The sequence below is a fragment of the Rana temporaria genome, chromosome 8 (assembly GCF_905171775.1).
Source record: "Rana temporaria chromosome 8, aRanTem1.1, whole genome shotgun sequence".
NCBI lineage: Eukaryota > Metazoa > Chordata > Amphibia > Anura > Ranidae > Rana > Rana temporaria.
The window spans coordinates 95,090,035-95,099,447 of NC_053496.1; positions in this window are offsets into that span (position 1 = coordinate 95,090,035).

The window sequence follows — 9,413 nt, forward strand, 5'->3', positions numbered from 1 at the left end:
ATGTTGTGCAGGGACAGTTCTAAACACGTGCCACTACTATAGACACCCAGCAGGTACAATATTTAAAGGAAATTTTTCATTTTTTTTTTTTCACTTTAAGCATCATTAAAATCGCTGCTCCAGAAAAAAACGACCGTTTTTAAAACTTTTTTTTCCATTGATACATGTTCCCTGGGGCAAGACCTGGGTCCCCAAACCTGTTTTCCGACAATAACTTGTATATTGGGCTTTAAAATTAGCACTTTTGAATTCGAACATTCGAGTCCCATTGACGTCGCGCGAACATTCGGTCCGTTCGAAGGTTCTGGTGCGAACCGAACGGGGGGTGTTCGGCTCATCCCTACTCCCTGGTAATGCCAAGCCTTTTTTAACTTGTTGCCCACTCAGAACTGTACAGTTGGAAACAAGGCTGAGGGCCTAATGCCGCGTACACACGGTCGTTTTTCGGCATGAAAAAAAACAACGTTTTTCAGCATGTTCAAAAAACGAAGTTTTTCCAACTTCATCATTAAAAACGATGTTGCCCACACACTATCGTTTTAAAAAAATGATGAACAAAGCACGGTGACGTACAACACGTACGACGGCACTCTGAAGGGGAAGTTCTATTCGCCTTTGCGCTGCTTTTAGCTGATTCCTTGTTAGTAAAAAATGATTTGCGCTTTTTTGTCTGTTACAGCGTGATGAATGTGCTTACTCCATTATGAATGGTAGTTTTACCAGAACGAGCGCACCCATCTCATAACTCGCTTCTGGGCATGCGCGGGTTTAAAACGTCGTTTTAGCCCACACACGATCATTTTTTAAAACCCGAAAAACGAAATTTTTTCAGAAGCCGAAAAACAATGTGAAGCCCACACACGATGATTTTAAATGACGTTTTTAAAAACGTCGTTTTTTTTAATGCCGAAAAACTACCGTGTGTACGCGGCATTAGAGCGAGTTTGGGTTACACAATGTTTAGACCACAGTTACTTGAAGACATTACAGGTCATTCAAGTGGTCCTTCGCATTGGAATTATTCCACCATATCTGCCTCTGTTGATGTTAACCTCAAGTGGATCACTTTGTGTCCCCTCACAATGATAAGCTTACTGTTTTTTTTTTTTCCAGGTAACCTGTGCTGTGTTTCCTTCAGTGTCCCTAATAAGATTGTCAGTATGTCTCTTATCACAGAATGGCTGGTCTTTTATATTTGATGATAATATATTACCTGTGCAATATACTTAAATTAAATAAATAATAGACTTGTGGGCAGCTGCACTTTCTCAATGTATACATATTGATCAATGGTGAATAGTATTAAAGTAGTGCTCACCCACTATTGGCAACCAAATGCCTTCAATTAAGTGCAATTAACAAATAAGTAAATACATTTTATTTATATATATATATATATATATATATATATATATATATATATATATATATATACATATATACATATACATATACATATACATACACATACATATACACACACACACACATCCGAAAAATACATCTTATATAAAAGTGCCAATGTTTATTATAAGTGAATACATTAATCTCTGTGCAATATAATTAAAGGGTCAACAAGAAAAGTCCAAAAGTGATGTAAAAAAATCCTCTTTAGTAAAGTGCCAGTGCTCAAAACAGTGATCAATTTGTGCTTCCTTCTTATATGAAAAAAAGGTGTTTCTTTAATACCAACACTCCACTTGCAAAATTTGTGCCCCCAACCCCAATGGATCCAAACTCACCAAATGGAGATGACCCTCTTTATTATATGCCAGAGTGGGCCTGCAATGCTTTTTCACAGCTCTGCTGTGCGTGGCAGCTGTCCTCTTCTTGGACCATTCTGACACAAAACCATGGAACAGCTCTGATGTGGGCAGGATCAAACGGTATGTGCTATGTGATCCCTTTCTATTTGTTTATTTTTAAAATCCATAAAAAAAAACTATAAAAACCACCCCAGCAATCATCTGCCATTTTGTGTTAATGAACGTCTGCCACGAGAGTCAGCATGCTCAAATCCGCGGCTTGCTGACCAAAAACAGACGTGTCTCTTTTATGTTTGCCTATAATGAAGTGGTTCTCTCAATTACATCTGCCTGCCCTCTGATTTCCATGTAGATATCTCTAACAATGTTCTTTTACAACATCCATGGCCTGGAGATGTCTGCATCTCCAGGCCATGGATGTTGTAGAGGCTGTTCTTTCGCAGTGTGTTCCACCTTGCTCAGGGTCTTTAAACCATCTACAGTACAAGCACAGTTTATCACAAGATTTGGGAGAAGTTAGTCACCTTTGCAGCGGTAAGTGACTTTGATCCTCTCCATCTTGTACACTCCTCTCAACTGCTGGATGTTCTCCAGATGGACCTCGATCTAAGGTTAAGCCTGAGCACCATCAAGTCAGATCTTGAGCAGAGCAGTTTCGCACAATGGGATTTATCTATGCTTATAACATCCTGGGGAACCCTTCTATTCAGTGGAATCTTGCTCCTTTTTGAATGGCAGAGGTGTGTACAGCCATCAGACCGAAATCTCCGAGCGGACATGTCCGATGAAAACGGTCCGCGGATCGTTTTCATCGGACATGTTCGATGGTGTGTACAAGGCCTCAGACATCCACCTCCACAGCCCAAGGGTCTTGTCTGCTTACAGGGTACCAATATAAACTCTAGATATAAATCTTCAATGTTCTGTTTAATCCATGAATCAGAAGTTGATCAACTTCTGATTTATGGATTAAACAGAACATTGAAGATTTAGTAAAATAAGTGTGTATACTGACTAAAATACAGTAATACACTGTATTACTGTATTTTAGTCAGTATACGCACTTAATTTTAATGTTTTACATACAGTGGGGCAAAAAAGTATTTAGTCAGCCACCAAGTTCTTCCACTTAAAAAGATGAGGCCTGTAATTGTCATCATAGGTATACCTCAACTATGAGAGACAAAATGTGGAAACAAATCCAGACAGACAATCACATTGTCTGATTTGGAAAGAATTTATTTGCAAATTATGGTGGAAAATAAGTATTTGGTTCATGTCAATACTTTGTTGTAGATCCTGTGTTGGCAATGACAGAGGTCAAACGTTTTCTGTGAGTCTTCACAAGATTGTCACACACTGTTGCTGGTATGTTGGCCCATTCCTCCATGCAGATCTCCTCTAGAGCAGTGATGTTTTGGGGCTGTCGCTGAGCAACACGGACTTTCAAATGCCTCCAAAGGTTTTCTATGGGGTTGAGATCTGGAGACTGGTTAGTCCACTCCAGGACCTTGAAATGCTTCTTACGAAGCCACTCCTTTGTTGCCCGGGCAGTGTTTTTGGGATCATTGTCATGCTGAAAGACCCAGCCACGTTTCATCTTCAATGCCCTTGCTGGTGGGAGGAGGTTTGTACTCAAAATTTCATGACACATGGCCCCATTCATTCTTTCATGTACACGGATCAGTCGTCCTGTTCCCTTTGCAGAGAAACGGCTCCAAAGCATGATGTTGCCACCCCCATGCTTCACAATAGGTATGGTGTTCTTTGGTTGCAACTCAGCATTCTCTCTCCTCCAAACACGACGAGTTGTGTTTCTACCAAACAGTACTACTTTGGTTTCATCTGACCATATGACATTCTCCCAATCCTCTTCTTCTGGATCATCCAAATGCTCTCTAGCAAACCTCAGACGGGCCCGGACATGTACTGGCTTAAGCAGGGGGACACGTCTGGCACTGCAGGATCTGCTGCTTGCCTATTGCAGATTCAGTCTTCCCAGCCTGGTGCAGGTCTACAATTTTATTTCTGGTGTCCTTCGACAACTCTCTGGTCTTCACCATAGTGGAGTTTGGAGTGTGACTGTTTGAACTTGTTATCAGTATAAAGACACATGTCCACAACCTCAAACAGGTGCCATTAATACAGGTAATGAGTGGAGGACAGAAGAGCCTCTTAAAGAAGATGATACAGGTCAGTGAGAGCCAGAAATCTTGCTTGTTTGTAGGTGACCAAATACTTATTTTCCACCATAATTTGCAAATAAATTCTTTCCAAATCAGACAATGTGATTGTCCGTCTGGATTTGTTTCCACATTTTGACTCTCATAGTTGAGGTATACCTATGATGACAATTACAGGCCTCTCATCTTTTTAAGTGGGAGAACTTGCACAATTGGTGGTTGACTAAATACTTTTTTGCCCCACTGTAGCTATACCTGCAAAGGGGCCCGCCTGAAGTCATCTAGCAGAACTTAATTTTCTGACTAAACTTCCACTTTAAATTTTATACTTTGCATCATACCCTCCCATGTTGCCATCAGTTTTTACCGTAAATTCCTTTCTTGGTGCCTAAACCTGGCAGCATGCTTTACCCATCCTCTAATTTTAATTTTAGTTATGGGAAGGGTGGTACTCTGTCTGAGGGAAACTTTTAGGCGGGGTTCGCACTATTGTGAATTGGATGCGGAATCCCCATATCCAATTTGCAATAGCAAGAGAATGTGACCGGCTCCCTATGGAGCCGGTTCACATATCTCCGATTCAGCTCCGGTGCAAATTTGCACAGGAGCCCTGTGTGTTTTTTTTTTTTATCCATTTCAGCCCAAAATTTTGGCTAAAATCGGACCTGAAACAGTGAACCAGGACGCACAGGACCCTTGCTGGGAGTCGCATCAGCATCCAGTGTAAATCGAGCCTGATAGTAGTATTCACTATTCCTGGTAGTTAATTTTAGTTATTTATATAGCTCCAAAAATGTATGTACACAGTGCTTTAAATATTGTACATTCACATCAATCCCTGCCCACAAGGAGATTACACTCTAAACCATATTGAAAATTGCATGCATACTAGAGCCTAAAAAGGCAGGAGCCAATTAACCTACCACCCAGTCTTTGGAATGCGGTAGGAAACTGGATTACCCAGAGGATACCCACACAAGCACAGGGAGAACATGCAAACTGTGCCCTGATTGGCTGAGGCAAGAGGATGCGTGTGACATGCACGTGTGGGCGGTCTCCGAATCCATGATGCTGCAATGCGAGGACTGGCGTGTCCCATCTCCTAACGCCGACAGCTGAATCCCGCTAAGCGTACGTTGCACAGGCTGCATAGGCTGGAGACTGCAGATCACTCCCCCTCGCAAATGCTGGCGCTCGTATAGGAGCATAAGAGCCGCAGAAGTATAAGCCATACAAGCTGTCTGCTCTAGGGGTGAAAAGCCGCTCCTGCATTACAGCTGACCAGACGACGACTCAGTGGGAGGGCTCTCCCCCCGGATAACGTGAGCAGCTTGAGAGACTAAATTCAGTCGGTGAACTACCAGATCTTGGAGGATTGGCAGTCGGCTTCAGCTCCTGTGTTTTTCTCTTTTCACATCAGACATTTCAGTAATCCCATCCAGACAAACAGTAAGATTTAAAAACAGTTTCTCTTTCCACTGTCTTCCTGGTTGTGGAGGGGGGAGAACTGTGAAGGACAAGGAGCCAGGAAAAGCCAGGTGAGGGGTGTATAAACGTGAATTGAGTAGGGGACTGAGAAGCAATGGATGGAAATATATACTCTGTGAACACTGGCTTGTAACTCCCTGATTATCAGTTTCCCCAAAGCACTCAAACCCTAACAACTTGGAGGACTGGGCTCTCCTCCTTTATTTTATTCAGTCTGTTTTCTTTTGAATTTAGGTGTGCCTGGAACAACTACCTAATTTTTCTCCTATATGTTATGATACTCTATAGTCTCTGAATAGAGATTGCGGAGCTAGGTAGAACGAGGAGCAGGGGATAAGGGAGGAATAAACCTTTCCTTTTTCCCTCTCCCCCCTAAACTAATATGAGGATAAATGGCCCCCAGTAAACCCTGTGTGAAACCACAGATAGTGACCCCCCTGTTCCTCTCCCTCGGCCATGACAGGAAAGACAGTAAAGAAACCTCCACAATCCCCGCAAAAATCCCTGGTAAAAGGGATAACAGCGGAGACGCAGACGGCAGGAATAGAGGGGGAGCACACGCCCTCTGGGAAAGACATCTTGGAGGCAAAAAAAGCAAGCAGTGAAGTGCTGACAAATAAAATGGATGCCTTGGCAGTAGATGTGTGTTCAATAAAACGCGATTTCGATAAAATACAGAAAAAGACAGCAGAAATAGAAATCCACGTCTCAAAAGTTGAGGATAAAATAAAAAAGGATAACAAGGAATGGCAAAGAAAAGCAAATCAGAGAATTGCAGGATAGAGCAATAGACACGGAAAGTCGCCTAAGAAGGAACAACGTTCGAATTCTGGGTCTGCCAGAGCGGGTGGAAGGGGACAACCCAATAACATTCTCGGAAAAATTATTAACGGAGGTTCTGAAATTAACAGAAGTATCCTCAACATTCGTGGTAGAAAGAGCACATAGGATCTCTTTCCGTATCCCTAAACCAGGGGCACCCCCCCGTCCTTTTTTGATACGTCTTCTACTGAATTACAGGGACCGAGATCAAATCCTTTCAACAGAAAGGATGAGGGCAGACATACAGTATGAAAATGTTAAATTGTTATTTTTCCTCGACTACCCAGTTGAGATACAACAGCAAAGAAGGGCATATACAGAAATATGGAAAAGACTGAGACAGAAGGGGTTAAAGTACTGCTATACCCTAGTAAACTACGAGTGGTAGATGGGACACATACCATGTTCTTTGAAACGCCAACATTAGCGTCGGAATGGCTAGATACTAAATAGATGGACATTTTATTTCTTTTTTTCTTGGATTTATAGTATGGGGGGTGGGGATTGGGAAGAATAACACTTGAAATATGTTTATAAAGGTGAAAGCACTAAGTGAAATAACGGTATAATGGGACTTAAGAAATAGATAATAGTGTACTTTTGATAGTTGGAAAAGGAGGGAGGGGAAACTTTTTTTTCCCTTTTTTTTTTTTCCATTCCCTTCTCTATCCTTTGGGTGGGAGAGGGATGGAAAAAGAATAACATCTGAATAACACTTGAATATGTTTCTAAGGAATGAATAAGTATATAATAATGTGGTTCATCAATTTAGATTTTTTTTTTTTTTCCCTTTTCTCTTCTCTTCCTCTCTCCCTTATGGGTGGGAGAGGGATAGAAAATTAATAACATGTGAATGATACTTGAAATATGTTCCTAAAGGAATGAATAATTATATAATAATGTATTTTGACATTTTAAGGAGGGAAGGAATCCCCCTTTTTCCTTTTTCTCTTCCTTTTTTTTGGGGGGGGGGGGGGGGGGGATGGAAAGAATAATATTTGGAACATGTTTATAAAGGTGTAAGCACTAATTGAAATAACGGTATAATGAGATTTAATAAGCATACAATGTTGCATTTTGATGACTGGAGGGAGAGAGAGAGAAAACAATTTTGTCTTTTTATTTTGTTTTGTTTTTCCTTGTCTCTCTCTCTCTCTCTCGAATTAATTATAAATCACTAAGTAATCACTAATTAATTTAATGACACGGAATGAGTATATTTAAGTGTTCACATACTTATTTGGGCACGAGGGGGCATAAAATACCAGATAATATTGAGTAAATGACAGGGAAGTAGCTGCACAGGGAACTACATGGTTCTGTATAGATCAACTCCTTGCATAAACTATTGGTAGGGGGGGTTCCTTTTTTTTTGTTGATGTACCAACAAAAGTCCAAGCAATAGAGAAGGTCCTAAGGAAATATAATAGGACAATAAATGAGGTATAAGATGTACAGCTTACCAGGGAGCCTGCTACACGAAAGAATGGAAGGTTGTGGGTTGTTTTTTTTTTGTCTTGTCTTGTCTTGGGGAATTGTGCTGAGTTATGAAGGATACTGAGCATGAAATGGAGATTATGCTCAGTAAAAAAGGGGATAGGAAAAGTTCCTCTCCACTCTCATCCATGAATGGATGGGATTATATACTAGAGAGGGGAGTGGGGAGAGACAGGGTGGGTTGGGAGGAGGGAGGTGGAGGGAGAGTAAGGGGGAAGTATGAATGGGGTTTGCAATGGTGTGGTTTAAGTACCCTATGGTTACCCCCAAAAAAAATTGGGGGGTGCAAGATAAAATGGAGGCAGGGGTTCCTCCCATACTCTAGATATAATGCCTGGGAAAAATAAATTGTTTTTCGATATTATCCTGGAATGTCCAAGGACTAAACTCAAAGTTTAAACGAGCTTTGATGTTCCAATATATAAGAAAATATTCTCCCCAATTGATTATATTACAGGAGACACATTTAATGGGGAAAAAAGTAAGAACGTTAAAAAAAGCCTGGATACGAGAAACATACCACTCCACCTATTCTTCATATGCTAGGGGGGTATCAATTCTGGTAAAAAAAAAAACTTTCCGGGGGAAATGGAGAAGGCTTTTATAGACATGAATGGAAAATATGTCATCCTGCTGTATACGATCGGTAAACAGAGATACGTTACGGTGGCAGTGTATATCCCACCCCCCATCTTCGATGGGGGTTTTAAGTGAGATAATGGAAAAAATTATTCAGCATCTCCCAGCAAAATTGATATTGATTGGAGACTTTAATGCAGTCTTATCACCAGAGCTGGATAGATCAAAACACCCTAAACAACATTCAGCAGATCTATATAATTGGGCACAGGCAATGGGGGTAACGGAGATTTGGAGATGGAAAAATCCGGGGATGAGAGTGTACTCCTGTTTTTTTGCCTCCTATAAAACGGCGTCTAGAATAGATTTGGCATTTACAGATTCTGCGATGTTGACAGACATCGCAGAAGCTACATATCTACCAAGCGGTCTTTCAGACCACTCACCTCTGTTTCTGTCAATACGTATTCCCACTCCAAGAAACGCATCCCTATGGAGATTGACTCCACAATGGGTTGGACATCTGGAAATAGCAGGGAAAATTACATAGATAATAATGGAATATTGGGAGAATAATGCCGGATCAGCCTCGGTAGAGATGGTTTGGGATGCGTTCAAAGCATATCTGCGAGGGCAATATATATCAAATATTTCAGCGGTTAATAAAAATCAGAAGGTAAAGATGCAGGAGCTAGAGAGACAGACTGATTTCCGGAAGGAAAAATATGGCCAAGACCCCAGCGGGGTCAACTTTGAAGAAATGATGGCCGCACAAAGAGATTTACATTTGCATATTGAGGAGATAAGATTAGAAATGCATAAAAATAGACAGCATATATTTGAGCAGGGAGATAAAGGGGGTAGATTCCTGGCAAGATTGGTGCAACAAGAGGATCAGGCTACAACTATATCAGAAATTGAGGATTCAAATGGACAGAAAGTAAAAGAACCAGAAGAGATACGGGAGACTTTCAGAGAATATTACAGCACACTGTATGCTTCTTCCCTGCCGCCCGACGGCTATGACGGACCTATTGGATCGGATAGCCCTAGGGTGGCTGTCGGATGGGGAGAGGAG